The following is a 19951-nucleotide window of genomic DNA, read 5'->3' on the forward strand; positions in this document are numbered from 1 at the left end:
CAGCTTAGGTCAAAACTTCCCCAAGGTACAAAATATTCCACCCGTTGTCCTTGGACTGGCCGCTACCACCACCAAACTAATACTGGTTACTGGGGAAGAGCTGTTTGGACGCGTCCTTCCCCCCAAAATACTTCCCAAAACCTTGCACCCCACTTCCTGGACAAGGTTTGGTAAAAAGCCTCACCAATTTGCCTAGGTGACTACAGACCCAGACCCTTGGATCTTAAGAACAATGAACAATCCTCCCAACACTTGCACCCCCCCTTTCCTGGGAAATGTTGGATAAAAAGCTTCACCAATTTGCATAGGTGACCACAGACCCAAACCCTTGGATCTGAGAACAATGAAAAAACATTCAGTTTCTTACAAGAAGACTTTTAATAAAAATAGAAGTAAATAGAAATAAAGAAATCCCTCCTGTAAAATCAGGATGGTAGATATCTTACAGGGTAATTAGATTCAAAAACATAGAGAACCCCTCTAGGCAAAATCTTAAGTTACAAAAAAGATACACAGACAGAAATACTTATTCTATTCAGCACAATTCTTTTCTCAGCCATTTAAAGAAATCATAATCTAACACATACCTAGCTAGATTACTTACTAAAAGTTCTAAGACTCCATTCCTGGTCTATCCCTGGCAGAAACCAGCATATAGACAGACACAGACCCTTTGTTTCTCTCCCTCCTCCCAGCTTTTGAAAGTATCTTGTCTCCTCATTGGTCATTTTAGTCAGGTGCCAGCGAGGTTACCTTTAGCTTCTTAACCCTTTACAGGTGAGAGGAGCTTTCCCCTGGCCAGGAGAGATTTCAAAGGGGTTTACCCTTCCCTTTATATTTATGACACATGTGTTGGGAGGGGATTCAGGGAAACTGTACAAAATGAAGGTAATGACGAGGACTTGTAATAATGGGTCACTATGTATGTCCCCGCAAATAATTTCCTGTTTTGAGAGAAGAGCAAAGTTAGAACATGAAACAAATCATTGGCTTCCCTTCAAAATAAATGTTCTGTAAAAGACCCTTTGTCAGGCTATTTCAGATATTTTTTCTGACCCCTCAAGAAGGTATATCAGCAAAAGTTATATCCAGCTTTGACTAAAGGTTCATGAAAATGAAGAAACTTGTTTCACAAATAAATGTCAATCTCTCTACAGCTGACTTTTTTATTTATTAGTACTAGTAGTATGCATCCATTCACTGATAGAAATCTCTTTGTGTTTTTATTTGATCTTTTTATCAGTCAAATATTCTAAAGCAGCAGCAAAGAGTGCTCTGCTTGTAAGAACCTGGACACTTTGCATCCCATTTTGAAAACTGAGGCAAATGTATGTATAAGAATATTCAGGATCTAATCTTCCATCAATTGATAGGGCACCTACATTCATTAATGAGAATAACCCTGGGAATGTAAGCCCTCCTTCTTTGTAATTTCTGTAAGAGTGCTGCCATTTCCATAATAGAACAGAATAGACAGCAGTTTGCTGCAAATGACCAGAACCTTTTAAATGAGGTCTTGTTTATTTCCTATTTTCTTCAGAGAAATAAGGCATGGTGCATTTAATGCTATTTAGTAACATATCACACAATGCATGATATTCCACAAGCAAATAAAGAGACTTTTGTTTTAAAGAAATTACTTTTGCAAGTTATTGACTGCATTAAAGCAAATGCTGAAGTACTGATCATTAAGAATGAGATGGTGCTTTCATTCAAATGTGCTATTTTCAGGTGCTTAAAATTTCATTAAAAGATGACCTGCTGCATGAGAATTTTCAGTACAGATTTTCAGCCAAGAAGCATGTGTTTTGCAGAGGAGAATTTTGAAGAAAATCCTTTTAGCTGTGGCTGAGCATAATTTTTGTTGTTAAGGAAACTGGTGATATCTGTGATATCTCAATGCAAAAACTATAACTAATTTTTAAATGGAAGACTTGGTGTGTTCTACATGGTCCTGGATTATATATGTATGCTTTGGGTCCCAGTTTTCAGACTTATGGAGCATCCTATTGACAGCATCACTTCCGTTTAGGTCACAATCCTGCAACTGATTATGTGGGAACACACCACTGTATAGCTTGTTAAAAATTGATGGGGCTCCCGAGGGTTGCACTGCTGTGCCCATACAGAGTCATTGCAGGATCAAGGCCTTACCCTTTAGCTCATTATAGCAGGTACTGTGGCTTAGTGTGTTTTTGTGAAGCATTGATCAATATGGACCTTGTCCTACTGTGGCTTCCAGACACTACTGCAATAAACTAACAACTAGATTTGTGTTTGCTCTGAAAAGACCTTTTGTTTTGCAATACAATGACAAATGTTTAAGCACAGCATTAGGGAGCAGTCTGTTTACCTTAATTCCAGAATCACACAGGTGTGCTGCTTCAGCCACTTAGGTGAGAGAATCTTAAAAGCTGCAAGTGCTTCTCTTAGAATGAGAAGTCTTTATTTTAAAATGATCAAACTTTTATGATTCACTCACAATGACTCATTTTCTGTTTTAACCCTCATCCCATTCCCTATCCTTTGTTTAACTTCATGGCCTACAGTTGTCTAATTTAGCACTCGATCCTGCAAATAGTTGCATCTGTGCATATGACATCAGTGGGACACTGAGCATAACTATACAAGTGGGCATCATTATTTGCAAGATCAAGGCAAAAACAGTGTAAATTCTTTGTTGCAGGGACCATGTTTTTTATCATCTGTGCAGGGCACCATGCAGTTATGATGCATAGAAATGTTTATTCATAATATTGATACATTTGTAAGTATACATATTAGTATGTGAATGTATGAATTAGTTTCACAGTTTGAAACAAAAACAGTGATATTGATGCAACACAAATATGTTACAACAGAGCTTTTCTTCTGGGCAATCTGTGTGTACTGAGAATGATCACCCTTGCATTTAAATGTAAGCGCACTCTTTAGTTTGGGGTATGGAGGAAAGAGAACAGCTTAGGATACAGTCTCTTTACACTAAACAATCAGTATAACAGCACACACACAGTAGGTCAAAGCCTCAGATGGTATAAACTGGCAAAAAGGTTACTCAATTTGAATGGAGCTATAACGATTTAGGATCTGGCTCATGTGCTGGTATGTTGGAGTCAAGGGAGGGATATGTCACTGAGGCCACCCTCCTAAGCGTTACACTAATGAGTAGGTCATTTGGAATGGCATCATTTAACACTTAAAATTCCATTTTTCTGACCAGCTCTAACGTTTGGTGCACAGAAAAATAAACAAAATAAAGCTACATTTCTGATATCTGAGTGTAAGAAATATCACCAATTCCCTTAACGACCATGTTTTAATATATATTTTATATAAAATAATATTCATGCTCAGACCACAGCTAAATGGATTTTCTTCACAATTTTCTCCTGCAAGACACACACATATCTGGGTTGAGAACCTGTGCTGAAACTTCTCATGCATCAGGCAATTTTTTTAATACAATTTCAAACACCTGAAAACCAGAGTTTGAATGAAAGCACCAACTCAGCCTTTTCAATTCACTAACCATTTGCTACAATGCAGCTAATAATTTGCAAAATCATTTATTTATTTATTTTAAAAGTAGCCTTATTATTTGCTTGTGGAATATCATGAGCAGATGATTTTTCCTGAATTTATTCAATGCATATAAATTTTAGCTCGACAGGATGGTTGTGAATGATTGAAAATGAACATAAGAACTGTCATACTGGGTCAGACCAAATGTCCATCCAGCCCAGTATCCTGTCTTCTGACAGTGGCCAAAGCCAGCTGCCCCAGAGGGAATGAACAGAACAGGTACTTATCAAGTGATCCATCCCCTGTTGCCCATTCCCAGCTTCTGGCAAACAGAGGCTAGGGGCACTGTCCCTGTCCATCCTGGCTAATACACATTGATGGACCTACCATCCATGAACTTATCTAGTTCTTTTTTGAACACTGTTACAGTCTTGGCCTTCACACATCCTCTGGCAAGGAGTTCCACAGGTTGACTGTGCATTTTGTGAAATAATACTTCCTTTGTTTGTTTTAAACCTGCTGCCTATTAATATCATTTGGTGACCCCTAGTTCTTGTGTAACCCTTCTGCCCGTCAGAGTTGGCAGCAACAAGGGCCGGGTTCAATATCTAGGGGTTCGATTCCAATAACACAATGCAAACCGGCTCGAGCCCCCACCCAGTGACCTGGGACAAATATATACCACCCCCGCTGGGCACCTCCAAGAGGCAATACTTCCCCTCTCGCAAGCACATAGTCTGAGTGTAGCAAAAGTCTTTTAATAACAGAGAGAAACAATGTGGCATTATGTTGGGGAAACACCACCAACCGGATTCATAACACAACCCATGAGCAAAAACAACCCCACCCCAGGCAAATTGGGGCATGCCCTTTTCCCTTTGGTTCTTGAGTCCAGCAACCCCAAAAGTCCAATGCCCCAAAAGTCTCTGTCCCTGGTCAGGGCAGCCCCAGAGTTCGAAAGTTTATCGGCGGAGCTTTACCTCCCAACCTGGGTGGAAATGGGACGGGGGTAAGAGGCACCTTACGTGATCTGAAGCTGACCGCCCCATAGCTCCATAGCGGCGCTCCGCTCCGCCAGCCGCCCCACAAAACTCCTTCGCGCAGCTGCACTCCGCTCCACCAGCCGCCCCACGAACTCCTTCGCTCAGCTGCGCTCCGCTCCGCCAGCCGCCCCACGAACTCCTTCGCTCAGCTGCGCTCCGCTCCGCTCCGCCCCGCCAGCCGCCCCACGAACTCCTTCGCTCAGCTGCGCTCCGCTCTGCCAGCCGCCCCACGAACTCCTTCACTCAGCTCCACGGCCCACAAGCAGCTCCTGCCATCCACACACTGCTCCGTGTCGAACTGCTTCACCAGCCGTCCCGCAAACTGCTCCACAATATATCTTCAGGCTCCCCCACTACTTAACACAACACTCAGTGATTTCAGCTCTTAGGTGAATTCAGCTTATAGTAGGGGAGCCCCAGTGCTGGTGCACTGTCAGCCCAAAGTGAGCTCAGCAGCCTATAACTAGACTTCTAATGAAATCAAAATTAGCTCTGATATTCCACAGTGGAGAGAGGAGGAAGTGCAATCAGCATGTAAGGCCCTCACCAAGGGGCCCATGCCACCAAGTATTAATACTTGTCCCCAGCCTCTCTCCATTCACACAGTTTTGGAACCCATGACCCTTGCCTAGCGAGTGCTACTTAGATGATGGTGAATCCCTCCATCGTAACAAAAGGCCACGTACAGTTCCAAGCACAGTTCCCATAATCAGGGTAATAACAATTTATTCTTTCTGCCCCAATAACAGAGACACTGGGGATCCCACAGCAGCCAAAGTGACCATTTGGGCAGCTATGGTCTCATTCTAGGCGTGGTGGGTGTGCCTATGCAAATGAGATCAGCCCCTAAAGTTCTTTTCCACAATTTACCACACCTCACCACCAGATGTCAGGGTGGAGCTCATCCTGACACTGCTTACACTTGTGTTATGAAAAGGAGTAAATAACATTTTGTTATTTACTTTCTCCACACCAGTCATGATTTTATAGACCTCTATCAGATCCCCCCTTAATCGTCCCTTTTCCAAGCTGAAATGTCCGACTTATTAATCTCTCCTCATATGGCAGCCGTTCCATACCCCAATCATTTTTGTTGCCCTTTTCTGAACCTTTTCTAATTCCAATATATATTTTTTGCGATGGGGTGACCACATCTGTACGCAGTATTCAAGATGTGGGCGTACAATGGGTTTATATAGAGGCAATATGATATTTTCTGTCTTATTATCTATCCCTTTTTTAATGATTCCCAACATTTTGTTTGCTTTTTTGACTGCCACTGCACATTGAGTGGATGTTTTCAGAGAACTATCCACAATGACTCCAAGATCTCTTTCTTCAGTGGTAACAGCTAATTTAGACGCCATCATTTTATATGTATAGTTGGGATTATGTTTTCCAACGTGCATTACTTTGCATTTATGAGCATTGAATTTCATCTGCCATTTTGTTGCCCAGTCACCCAGTTTTGTGAGATCCTTTTGTAGCTCTTTGCAGTCTGCCTGGGACTTAACTATCTTGAGTAGTTTTGTATCATCTGCAAATTTTGCCACCTCACTGTTTACCCCTTGTAAACCGGAACGGTGTTGCTTAGCTGGAATCAGATAATATTGTTTCTGCCCCTTGTTTGGATGTTTAGGCATTAAATGAAAAAAATTGTTTGTGACTTTTAAGATTTACTTTCCCTGAATAGTTTAGCCTATTATGAAAAGCAAAACACAAAAGGGGACCAAACATAGCTGAAATGAACCCATTTAAAAAAAAAAAGGACTATTTTCAGATTCAGGTTTGTATTGTTTACTCTGTGCTAACTAATGTGTTGCTACTGCAACATTAAAATAAATTGTAACTGTCACTTAGACTTGATCATAGCAGCCGGATAAAGCCTTTATAACACATGCTCTACTCCTTCCATTTGTATTGATACTGCGGTAGGAAAATGCCACTGCTGTTTTGCTACCTTTCAGCAGCACTAAAATTCATTAAAAATGAATCCGATTGTCAGCCCTGCAGTAGAGTTGGCTGGTCGCAGAGAAGGAGCAGCATAGGCAGCAGCACCATTATGCTTCAGCCTTTTGAAATAACCACCACTGGAGATGTGTCTGTGCAATCCTTGACTGCTCCCCCGCCCACACCTGCTAAAACCCTATCAGGGTACTAGTTGTGATGGGAATTTATTATGTGGATACCTGTCCACTAGAAACTGAACTGAGACCCCCAATTCATCTCCATAGGCCGGGGTGGGCAAACTTTTTGGCCTGAGGGCCACATCTCGGTATGGAAATTGTGTGGAGGGCCAGCTGGGGCAGGGGATTGGGGCACAGAGGCACGATGAGGGCTCTGGCTGGGGGTGACTCTGGAGAGGGCTGGGAATGTGGGGTTTGGGGTGGAGAAAGGAGCTCTGGGCTGGGATGGAGGGGTTTGGACAGTGGGAGGGGGCTCTTGGTTGGGGCAGGGGATTGGGGCGCATGGGGGGTGAGGCTCCAGCTGGGGATGAGGGGTTTGGGGTGCAGGAGGGTGCTCTCAGCTGGGATCAAAGGGTGTGGAGGTCAATCAGGCTGGGGCAAGGGGCTGGGGTGGGGCAGGGGCTCAGGGGTGCAGGATCCGGCTGGCGCTTATCTGAAGAGGCTCCTGGAAACAGCAGTCTGTCCCCTCTCTGGAGGCAAGGCCATGCCCCTCTGTGTGCTGCCCCGTCGGCAGGCACCTCCCCCGCAGCTCCCACTGGCCGTGGTTCCTGGCCCATGGGAGCTGAAGAGCAGATTCTTGGGGCAGGGGCAGCGTGCAGAGCCCCCTGGCTGCTCCAGCTTCCAGGAGCCGCGTGGAACTGAACTAGGCAAGCCCCCTGACCCTGCTTCCCAGCTGGAGCACCGGAGCGGGCAAGCTCCTAACCCCGGCGGGAGCTCGAGGGCTGGATTAAAAGGTCCGATGGGCCAGATGCAGCTCACGGGCCATAGTTTGCCCACCCCTGCCATAGGTCAAACAGCCAATGCAGAGGAACAAGCTTTCAATCACTATCAGCCTGAACTATGAAATATTCTGAATTCCATTTTCAATCAACCCCCTTTAAAAACCAAAAACCCCACCAGATCCAATTGTCACAATGAAAAACCTAAAGAACCTCTGAGTAATATTCTAGGGTGCTCTTTTTTAATCAAACTCTATGCAAAGTTCTATTCAAAGTCATTATTACTAGACTAGAAACAATTTCTGTTCTCACTCGGTTCCTAAATCCTCATTGCTCATTCTTTTTCACTGTGATGCCCATGAATGTCTTGGATGGTTTAACCAACAAATCCTACATTTTGGCAGCGGGTAGACTAGACAACCCTTGTGGTCCCTTCTAAGCCAATGGTTCTATGATTCTATGACTATTCTGATCTGCCTGAAACAATCTCAGTCCTGGACCGCGTAGTGCTGGTCATAGATGGGCATCACAATCCCCTCCGTCCTGCGCTTGTGTGCCACACAGCGATTTAGATGGTATTTTCTACCATCATCACCACGACTTTAAAGGAGAAGTAATTAAGATTACTGACCTCTCACAGAACCATAACGTCTTGCAACAGTGCCTCAGAGAAACTGTCCCTCAGCTACAACTCAGCTCAGCTACAAACAGACTTCAGCATGAAGGCTTGCCCAAGGAGGATGTGGGCTCACAGTTAAAATCTAACAAAAACTAACCACTTAGATAAGCTATTGTGCATATTTAACAGACAAGCTGCAAAAGCCTGCGCTGTGCAAAGCAGTAGAATAAAAAGTTAAATAAAAGCAGACACTGGCATCAATGTTATTAGAACAGTGGTTCTCAAACTAGGGGTCAGGACCCCTCAAGGGGTCACAAGGTTATTAGATGGGGGGTTGCGAGCTGTCAGCCTCCACCCCAAACCCCGCTTTGCCTCCAGCATTTATAATGGTGTTAAATATATTTAAAAGTGGTTTTCATTTATGAGGGGGTGGGGGGCCGCACTCAGAGGCTTGCTATGTGAAAGGGTCACCAGTACAGAAGCTTGAGAACTACTGTATTAGAATTTATAACATCCAAAGCAGAGGTTCTTAAACTGTGGTCCGTGGACCACCAGTGGTCCGAACTCCATTCAGGTGGTCCGCGGTTAGATCCCTCTAAGGTGAGAGCCTGGGCAGCAGCACACAAGAGAATGAAGGGCCATCCAACTAATTAGTGGAGCTGCGCAGGCATGGCTCCACTAATTAGGTGCCTGAACCCTGGAGAAGACGCACGTGTGAGGTGGTAGCCATGGGGGAAATCGGAAGGATGGGGGAAAATTTGGGATGTGCAGGGCTGTGGCGGCCAGAGAAAGAGGCGATTTTCCCCAGTTCCAGGGCTGTGGCTGCCAGGGAGAGACCCCCCTCCCTCTCAGCCCCAGCTCGGGGGCTGCTGTGGCGGGGGAGAGAGGGCACATCCATCGCATTAGAAAGGTAAGACTACCGATATTAAAATATGAGTTTTATTTGTAGAACAAAAAAGTTTATTAAGGTTTTTTTATATAGTACTTTTATCCAAAGCGCTTTACAATAGTTAGCTAACAGTACAAACAACCTTTGGAAAGATCATTAAGTGGTTCACCGAGACCCTCAGCAATTTTCAAGTGGTCCGCAGGGAAAAAAAATGTTTGGCAACCACTGATCTAAAGTGTTCCATGCTCCTCTGACGTATCCTTAGATATGCCACAGTGCAGATCATGAGGACAGTGCAACACCGGTCTACATGTAATCATGGCCTCACTCACCATTGCATTTTTCAAAACAACACTCATCTTCTAAAACAAAGCAGCTTCTCTCTCACAGCGCCATACATTGTGAGGGCAGGGGGGACCATTATAGTCATCTATTAATAGAGCACCTTCATACAATCTTTATAACTTCTTAAAACTAGACAAAAAAAGTAAGGTGGCCAGAGCAATGTTAACGCCCCCTGTTGTTAAATGCACAACATAACATGTCCTATAGTATAGAACAGTAGAGGTAACCAGAAGAATGAGACACAGTTGCATTGCCTAAACATCCATACGTTTTCTCTGCAGCCAGAGTCCTCACACAGCAGTACCTGGATCTACCCTAGATCTAGTTGCAGGCAGCATGGTTCTGCTACCTAGTCAGCTTTAATCCACCATTGCCCTCCGCTTCAGGGACTAGAGCTCTGTGCTTCAGAGGCAGATCAGCAAGTCTCTTTAAGGGGAACCCCTGCCTCTTGGAGATAAGTTATGCTGGAGACTTAACTTAGAAACACCAGGAGCCAGCTGCAGTTTAAGGCTGACCAGTATACGGTGGGCAGCATCACACTCCAGTTGCTGTACATATAGTTCCCCTGGGCCTGCACGAGTTATACCAAGATACCCACACTATCTTCCTTATACCTGGGGCTATGGATCCAGTGAACAGGCCCTCATTTGATGGCAGGCCAACTCCCCCATTATGCTTTTAAAAATACATTAAAAATAGATTTTAAAAGGGAGTTGTATTTCATGTATGTGTACACCTCAGTATGTGGGCATCATGAATCAGATTGGTTGGTATTGTCAGAACTTTTCTGTGAAGATCCCAGAACCCTATAGGAGAGGCCTTAAAATAGACTATCAAGTCCAGAATGGGCAGGAGGCACCTGCTCAAGGGCACAAAGCCTAGAGAAGGAAATGTGGTGGTTGTAGCAGGACTGCTGCTTACTGAGCCTCCATTCTGGCCGGGGTGTCTCTGCAGGCTCCCCTCCTTTGTTTTTCCTCTGTTCAGGGCCCTTTAAGAACCCATAGAGGCTTTCTCTAGTTAACAGCACCCCTGCATGGGGCTAGTTTAATACCACAAGCAGTTTACAACAATCTACAGCCCCAAACTAAAATCCATTCTAGCAACACAAAGAAAAGTCCATACTTGCTCTGGCCTGTTCTCTCAGCGCTAGGGCTTCTCTTCCATCCTGGTCCAATCTCTCAGCCAGTCCCCCCCTCACTGGGGCTCTGATATCCAGTCCCAAACACAGGCAGGGTTTTCTGCCCCTCAGAAGCCTCCTGCTCACTTGGGTGTTACCCTCCAAACTCTCTGGTATCATGATCCTACCAGAATGCTTTTTTCTCCCTGAGCTTTCCCCTTTTGCTGTAGCCACCTCTGCTCTTCATGGGGAATTGCCTGATTCCGCTCAGGTGGGGCTCATTCTGTAAACAGGTGTGACTTAGCCCCAGGCTCTCCAGCCCACAGGACAAGCCACCCTGCTACAGTAGTGCAGAGACCAGTGCTAGGGCCCTCAAGAATAACCTGCTGAGGTGTGGATGCTTGTATATGACAAATTAAAATGAGCTCTTTGGGCTTTTTGAACAGTTGCCACTATCAAATGTCTGAATTGTGTGTGATTGTTACACTGTGTATTGTTATGGCTCGCTTCTGAGGAGACTCTGCTGTATGTTACTGCAACTGCTGAACAGCCAAAAATATATAAATTTGAGGACTGGGAGGTATTAGCAGAACTTGCTTCTGGCAAGCCACTTTTAATAACACAGTTACCTACATTATAGCTCTATTTAAACTGTGCTGTAACTTTAAATGGTGGTGCCTTCTCTGATCTCTGCATGGGAGAGTCACTGACATTTAACAAAGGTCTCCCAACTGTTTTGAAAATCTCACCCATAATCTCTGGACTCAATATCCTAACACTTACCAGTTTACTCAACTAAGAGACAGAGAGGGGTCAGCAACCAAAACTCTGTGTGTCCCAGCTGTAGCCAGACAGCCAGCCCCTCCCCCTCAGACCAGCATTGCTGGAAACACAGGAGGAAGCAGGAACAGGGCACTTAACATATATTCCAGCACAGCCTTTGAAGCTGTGAAAGCACAGGTGTGCTGCTACAATGTGCCTCTGGGAACAGATACAACGATTAAGCTCACAGCAGGCAGAGGCCCTGTGACAGACATGGCTGTTAGCCCCTACTAAATAGCGTGATGCACACACACCAACATCCTAGTTGGGAAAATATTTACCCTGATAAAAGAAATGTCCAGTCGTCGACACTTATTGTTTCTCTCCTTTGCAAGTGTAAACTACTCTTGCGAAAGCTGGCGTCACCCCGACAGACCAGCCTCAATTTGGCATAAGAAAGGAGAAAGAGAATAAAGGAGTACAGAGGTATAAGTAGGGGACCTACAGCACCATGATTTTTGAGTGCTTTTCACTATCTATCTGCTGGTCAGATAAGTGACAGCCTCCCAAGGCTTCTGCAGCTAAGAGGGTCCCTACGCCTTGTCCCTTATTCGTCTTTCCGCGGAATTGAGTGACCGATCCTGGCTTGGCACCGCTGAAATCGAGAGATGCAAGGAGGGTAAGAAGCACCCACACCTGATCTCCTATCTTTAGTGTACACATATTTTGACATAGAGCTCTATACTTTGTTTTCTTTCTTTGGGATTGTGGCTTCAGTTTTGTAACTTGTTTGTGTGTGTAACATCTCTACATTTAAATAAGTAGGCACTAGCAATTTTGTAACCACATGATTAGAATCTAGCTTAATAAATTTTTGGTAACCATTTATGCATAAGCCTGACTTGTTTTCTCTGGTTTACTGTAAAGCAGCCAACACAATTAAAGAACCTCAGCCGTTTTGGCTCTAAAGCCTGGCCATTAGGTGAGAGTACTAAGAGCCTAGCGTTGAGTTGTGCCGCCTCCACGGGGCAAACTCTTGGGGCACCTGTCAGTCAATCCTGGCTGCCCGCTGCGAAGGAGCTCTGAGCTCTAGCAGTTAAAGTCACGGGTGGTTAGGACCTTGGGGCATCCGTCAGCCTAGCCCGGGCTGCCCGCCGCGAAGGGACAGTGCGTCCTAGCGGTTAAAGTCACGGATGGTATAAACGGGCATAGCTGGCACCTCACCAAACATCCTTGGCCGTCGGCTAACACCAGCCTAGACCAAAACTCTGTGTGTTCTGTCTAGAAATCCTCCAGCAGAATTAGGTACTATCAGCATGAGGTAGCTTGGCCATGGTACAGCTGATCAGAAAAACGGATTATTTTTCACTGAAAATTTCAACATTTCAGCCAAAAGTCTGAAAATGAGTGTGTGTGTGTATATGTGTGTGTAGCTGGGGGAGATAGTGTTTGTCTTGCTTTTAAATAAGTTGAAATTTTCCACTGAAAATTTCATTCATTCAAAAGTTCAGTTTTCTATTGACAAACTGTTTTGATGGAAAATTTTTGACCAGCCATAGCCAACACTCCAAATGTGTCCCCTCGCCCCCACCCTGGAAATATAACAATATCTTAACCCCTCCATCCCCCCCACCCAAAACTGCCATTTTCTCTGTGCCCAAAAGATCTCCAAGTCAGAGCTCCTATTGGTACAGTCCACTGGACCCTCACAGTGCTCTGTGCAGCACCACTGATCTGAAGAGTACTTGCGGCTGGTTGGCAGAGGCTGAGGGAAGAGAATGATACTGTGATTTCCTTCGGGCAGAGATGAAAGAAGGCTGTTTTGGTGCGACATGTCACCTTAACTCTTGGTTTGCCAACGTTTGAGCTTTTGGAATCAAACTCTCCCATGCTAGAAGGGCACTGGGAGCACAGGGCTACAGAGTGTCTACAGCCTTAACTGCATGTTACAGGTTTTTGCATGTAAATATCTATACCTATCTGGGACCCCACTTTTTGTCAGTATTGGACAGATAAATAACGTGTAGCTATTCCATAGAAACAGGAGTCACACTGAGTGTAGCTTAGCTGAGGAATATGTTCTGTTTCTTTCAAGCCATCCTGGAAACAAACTCAATCCTTTCTCCCAGTATAGAAGTGCTGCATGGTCTCCTATTAGTTGTGGCCCTGCTGTGATCAAGGGTTATGCATTTTACTGAAAGGATTACATATATAGCCTGGGGGTTGTAGGTTGCAACAACTTGTCTTGTAGCTGCTGTACATGAAAAGGCTTATACCTTGTATGTTGTATAGAATATAGAAACTCAAGAAAGTTCAAAGAGATTTTAGCTTCTTAAGTAAAGTGCGTCTCTCTGCGGGTACAATCCTTATTTTCTCTTCCAGTGCCTGGCAAAGTTTAAAATATGAGAGTTCTCATTAGTCTCTTTATTTAATTGCTACTTATATTTTCACCACTAGATGGGAGTATAGCTATACCATGCTACAGAACTAGAATCGTGTTCCTGTGTGTGACTATACAGAGTGCTGTCTGAGGAATAACAGTCCTAAAAACACCTCAGCGGAGCCTGAGTCATCTTAGTGGAACCCAAACCATAGCATCACACGATGTTCTTCCTGCCCAACGTGCCTGGTGAAACGCACATGCCATATGCTGCCTCTGCAAGGTGAGGATGCTCTTTGAGCACCAGGTTCTGTCAGCCATAAACAAACACTTTATTATTTCAACAACTCAGACGGAGCACTTACTCTCAGGTTACTTGTGATGAAAGGAATCACAGAGTATACATAAAAAGAAGCACAGCCCTTCAGAGTTGATAAATAACTAGGATAATTCTCAGTGATAAATAGGGAGATAGACATCATATGACTTATGTATTTTATTCATTTATAGGACAATTCTCTACCTTTACATTCCATGCAGCGCACGCAACTATTACAACATGGCATAGGTCAGACATGCTTATCAAACACCAGAAGCAGGGCAGCTACTCATGGACTTTGAAACAAAAATACCAAGAGGCATCATGCTCATGCATGTGCCAACAGATATAAACACAGTGCCTTCCCATGTAGATTTGGTAGCAAATTTTGTGTCTAAAAGGAACTCCCTATTGCCCCAAAGCAGATTTATAGAATTATATTTGCAAAAAAGCCACCTGTTTTTAAAAGCATATAGTCAAGATAAAATGCTGTATTTAAAAAGTCTACAATTATTAAAATGGAAGAATTTTTAAAAAATAATTTGCACATTTATGGTCTCTGTTTGTAGAACATTCTATTTAACCTTTAGTCTTTAAATCTTCAGCCATTTTCAAGTTCTCATGCACTATCCCACTGCTGCTGTGTTTAGGTTTACAGTTATTACTTAGCTATTTCCAGAAATACCCACAGTGTGCTAGTTTTCCAAACAGAGAAGAAGGTGTGACCTCTGCTCTGAGAAGCCCACAATGTACACATGGAGGATGTTCAATTGCTCCCCAAAGAAGTTGTTAACTGAAATTTAAAAAGTCGTATATTGTTCCCTCTCCCCCCCCCCACACACACACACAATTTTGGACCTAAACGAACAAACAAGTATCTAGGAGCTAATCCCTGGAGGGTCTCTTTCCAATTCCCCAAACTGACCTGTAGTATAAATCCAATTGGAATCCATCCCAACGCTACAAAAGCTGCAAAACCCTCTGTAGAGAATTCTACCTCCCACTGCTTGGGATTAGATAAGAACTTCCAGCACCCTTAAAACAACCCAGAGAGAACAGGTAGTAAAACAGAACATGGCAGAAGACAATGCGGATGACAGAGTGGCACAGAAAAGCAGCACTGTGGAATCTTTCTTTAAAGAGCGAGCGTAGCAGGTTGAGGCAATGCGTACTAGAAGATCTCTCTGGATAGGTCCAGAAAGAAGACACGGAAAGAAATCTCTTCCTGCCCTTTAAATGCTCTACACTGAGAAATCCATCCTCAGTAATAGCGGAGACAAAACACACAAGACTGACATCAGAGACTACAGAAGTCCACTTCCAATGCTGACGAGTGTGAGAGTCCCTCTGTCTGACGAGGGGGTGTTGACGGCTTAACCACTAGTATAGGAAACAATAAATAATCCTGCAGAGCTGGCGTCCAGGTGCTCAGACATTAAGCTACTGAAAATCCTTCTTCAGAAACAGTGTTCCATGAAATGCTGAAATGCAGTCCTGTGCAATACAATGAATTTGCTATTACAACTTTATAGAAGTTTAGTCTGTTAACTTTTACTCTGCTGTTTAGAGGAATCTGCCCAAGCACCAGAAACTGTATCTTCGTCACATGTGCCCGAAGAAATAAAAACAACTAGCTGCCCATTAATGAGTCAAGTGCTATGTCAACATTAACAAAGCATAAGCTTGTCCAAATACAGACTGGCTTAAGTCCCCAAAAGCCAGACCAGCGTTCAAGCTGAAGGGTCATCATGCCTCTAAGACGGCCATCTCATTTTTAAATCAACTAAATGGCTTCACACTCAATATTTGATTGCACAATGGCTCAGATCACATTACCACATCTCAGGGCTGCCTGCGAATCCCTAGAGGCTCATGACCACATATAACAGGAAACACTTAGAGCCCATAAGCCAAATCAGCTCTGGGGCCACACGGCCTGCTTCATAAAAGTCGTCAGAAAACCACAGATGTCACTCTTACTGCTTGCAGGAGACCAAGCTTGAAGCAGTGGCACCTTGTGCCACCCCATGAAAACAAAGGCATTACTAAGAGTGGGGTTCACTTTGCCTTTCTGGCTAAGGACTCTAGTCCATTCATCTCTATGGTATGGCAGTGATGGGAGATGAAGCAATCCACGAAATAGCAGTTTTCTTAAGAAAAAGGAAAACGGGGTCATGCTGAAAATCCAGCTGTGTGGCTCTACTATGATCTTAGAGGATGGCAGATCACAGGATCTCTCTCTTTAGAGAATGTATACATCTTTTCCTACCTTTTAAGAAAGGGTCAGCCAGAGTATCATGATCAGTGCCCATGTCTTTTCCAGCCAGGAATCCATCCTCAGAGCTTTGCTGCCTTGGGAGACAGCCTCTGGACTCCTTGTGGTGTTCAAAGAACTCACATGATTTAATTCTTCTGCTACAAGCATGAACAAAGTGCAGGTAAGTAAAAACACTTGGCGGAACTGCCCTGAGTCTCACTGTAAACTCAAACCACAGCGGCTTTCTTAAGCCACAGAGAAGGCAGCTAAAGAAAAAAAATTAAAAGTGAGTTGAAACATTTTGGAGAAAGCGCCACGCAGTATGGTGAATGAGAATATAATTTTGATGCATTGTTAACAACTAGGCTGTGTGAATGGCTTGGAAAGAACATGAACCTGCTCCTCCCAGTCAGAGTAGCACAGACGTGACTCTGGCAGGCTCCAACGTAACACCATGCTGCAGTGTTACAATGCTGCACTGCATTGTGAAGATGATGCATAAGAACTAGTGAGGTGACTCCAGTGTGGTCGAGTTCAGGTTTGGTTGCCACTTTTAGCAACTGTGGTCCACAGCTCACTCATTACATGTACAGGTGGGGGTTAGCGGATGGGGAGAGCAAAAGCAAGTGTAAAATAATAGTGTGGCTGCAAGGCAAATCATTCCTTTGTATAAGTGAAAAGAAGCGGGGCCAACTGATGTTGGCAGGTTTGGGGAGCTGGAACTGGAGTCTGGAACACAGAAGGAAAGGAGAGTGATGCTGAAGTGGAAAGTCATTTAAAGGCAGAATAGCATGTTGGTTTATATTTGTGGACAAGGAGGTGGAACAGAGAATGTCTGGACTAGGGAACTGCTTGGATTCACAGGGGCAATAGCTTTGGCAAATGACCAAGCATGGGCACAATGTCAAACACACACTTGCTCCACATCTGTCTGGCCCTCCTCCCTCAAGCTGCAGCATAAAAGTCCACACACGGTATTGCCTATACTCAAGGGTGTATCCCACTGGCTATCCCACATGGTATGAATGATTCCTCCAGGGCTGTGCTTCTGCCTTTCTCTGACTTCCCTGTTGGCTTATTAGCTGTGCAAACCTGCCCTGAACTTCTGAAGAGTTTCCCAAACAGCACTTGCTTGACAGCTGGGTTTTCAGCCACTCTCCTCTGTCCGGCTCAGGAACATTCTGTATCCAGCCCAGGGATGTACTTTTTCTTTGGAGCACTGAGCAGGGGTCATTTTGTAGCTCAGATGAGAACATATTGCATGATCAACCAAGAGGATTCAGGGGGGAAGGTGGCAGGGATCCTGGTGTTTCTCAGTCCTTCCTGTCCTTTCTTTATACAGCATTTTTTTCTTATTCGTGTGAAACGGAAAAGCAGTTCAGCTCTGTGAGAAGTAGCTCAGCAGTGCTGGCCCTGACCTTGTGAGCCCCATCTCTGTGAGCACGGACGCTTCAAAAATCTACATTCACCTCAGGGCAGCTGTGGGCGATCCTCACCCACAACACTAAGGATTCCATGCTCATATACACCCAGTCTTCAATTTAAAGCATTTCTTTGCCACGTGTTAATGTATCAGGTTCTGTGGTTAAAAATAGGAGCAATATCAGGCGAGCCAGTGTGGGAATGAACTTTGCCTCTGAGTTACAGGCTGGCAGCACGTCACTCTAACACTCTTCTCATCATGCCCTTGTCTGCCCCTCTTCCTTCCCCCCCCCAAATTACCTACAAGAACTGCTTTGGTACCCAAAATACAAAGCATGCTGCTCCCACCCCTAGTAGATGAAGTGGGGCCACCAGCCAATCTGAAATTCAAGAACACCTCAGTTTTCATATTCCTGTCCCACATCCAGCAAGACAAACTGGAGAGAAAATTTAAAAGCCTTAAACTGATTCCAATTGCACAATACAGCGATCCTATATCATGAGGTTACATTAGCGTGTGATATCATTGCATCAGGATGAGATGATGCAATTCATTGACATATTTTTTATCGTACAAAGACAAATGTAAAGGACAAGAATATGTTGCCCCTCTCGCCTCTAGCACCTCCCTGCCCAAAACAAGCCTAAAAGCTACCACTGCTTACCTGTTACATTCACTCTGATATAGTGACCCACAGCAGTCTGGTGACTTGCATTGGCTCTGCACTGGTAAACACCGCTGTCTGAACGGCTGACATTATGAATCTGCAGGAGCAGAGACAAGCTGACCCGTGCTTGGGGATTTAAGTGCTCTGTTGATAGCAAGCATTCCAGATCTTTGCCAACCCTAGCACAGCTGTTCTGATTTTCCGCCAGTTTACACCAGTAGACCGTCAGATCTGAAGACTGTTTCTGTTGATGCCACACTGTGCAATTCAAGGTCAGGGGATCTCCTTCTTTAAGGATAAAACTGGCTGATGAGTAAATGATTTCAAGCATGTCACATCCTGGGGAGTAAGAGAGCAGATATTAACTGGAGAGGCTATTGTATGAGCATTAACCTGCCCCCTGTCCCGGACACCTGCCACTTCTGCAGCGTGAGGGAGACCCTGGCGCACGTTTACCTGGAGTGCGCCAGGTTGCAGCCCCTATTCTGGCTCCTCTTAGATATCCTGTTACGTTTTTGGCTGCACTTTTCCCCTCACCTTCTTATCTATGCACTACCTATCCGTGGCCCCACAAAGTCATGGGACCTCGTGGTCAACCTCCTCCTGGCCCTGGCTAAAGTGGTCATCGATAAAACCAGGGAGAGGAGATTGGCAGACGGGGCCTCCTGTGACTGTGGGGCCTATTTCTGATCCTCCGTCCGTTCACGCATCCGGGCAGAGTTCTTCTGGGCGGTGTCCACTGGCTCCCTTGATGCCTTCGAGGAGCAGTGGGCACTGTCCAAGGTTCTCTCCTCGGTGTCCCCGTCAGATTCCCTTCGTTTGACCCTTTGTCCGCACTCCTGTCCCTGTTATTTCATTAGCTGTCCTCTGAAATCACTTGGCTTCCAGATCCTGTGGATCCTCCCCTGTGGATCCTTCTGCCCGCCCACTTCCTGGATCCCAATAGGATCTTTCAGGTGACTTGTAAGCTCTTGGGGCAGGGATGGTCTCATACTCTACATGTACAGTGCTTAGCACAATGAGGCCCTGACTTCGGTTAATGCCTCCAGGTGCTGTTGAAATACAAATAATTAATAATTTGGCTTTTCCCATAACCTCAGTGTTTCTTGGCAGGCCTTCTGTGGAACTGTGTGATGAGGGATAGCACAGTATCCCCCACCTATCTTCTACAAGGTCTAGGGCACGCAGGTTGGCCAAATATTTTCTGCCAAGGAGAGTGTGAACAGAAAATCGGGTTTGATAAATGTCAGCTTTCCTCAAAAAAGGTTTATTTTTCATTAGAAAACCTAAAAGCCTAAAATTTTCAATTTTCAGTAGTTTGACTGAAAACTTTTGGTTTTTCAAAAGAACAATCACAATGTTTCACAGGAAAAATAAACCTTTTTCTAGCCAGCTCTAGATATTCCTCCTTCTGAGGTCAGAGTTCACCTTCTCTCTCAGGCTATTCAAGGGAAAGGAGTGCTTGTAGCATAGGTAGGCAAACCTACCTTGGCTTTAATCTAGCCAGCATAGGTAACAATAGCAGTGTAGATGTGGGGGCACAGCTTCCGCAGAGGCGAACAACCCAGGATCCCTGGAGGGCTTATACTCTCCTTGCTGGCTAGTGCTTGAGCCGGTGCCCACCATGCCTACACTGCATCGTTTAAAGCTAGCATGGGTATAATGCTACAATCACACCTTTCACTTGCAGTGGACACACACCC

General features: G+C 44.7%; 1 protein-coding gene across 1 annotated transcript in view; it reads right to left on the reverse strand.

Moving 5' to 3' along the window:
• The window catches only part of LOC140895078 (uncharacterized), a 53769-nt gene extending 34271 nt beyond the window's left edge, over nucleotides 1–19498 (reverse strand). Inside the window, exon 1 of the mRNA XM_073304321.2 lies at nucleotides 18246–19498. The gene's annotated coding sequence lies outside the window, so the exon portion shown is untranslated. The remainder of the gene's footprint in view (nucleotides 1–18245) is intronic.
• Between the last annotated feature and the right edge of the window lie 453 nt (nucleotides 19499–19951).

Source organism: Lepidochelys kempii, chromosome 1, assembly GCF_965140285.1.
Source record: "Lepidochelys kempii isolate rLepKem1 chromosome 1, rLepKem1.hap1, whole genome shotgun sequence".
Taxonomy (NCBI): domain Eukaryota; kingdom Metazoa; phylum Chordata; order Testudines; family Cheloniidae; genus Lepidochelys; species Lepidochelys kempii.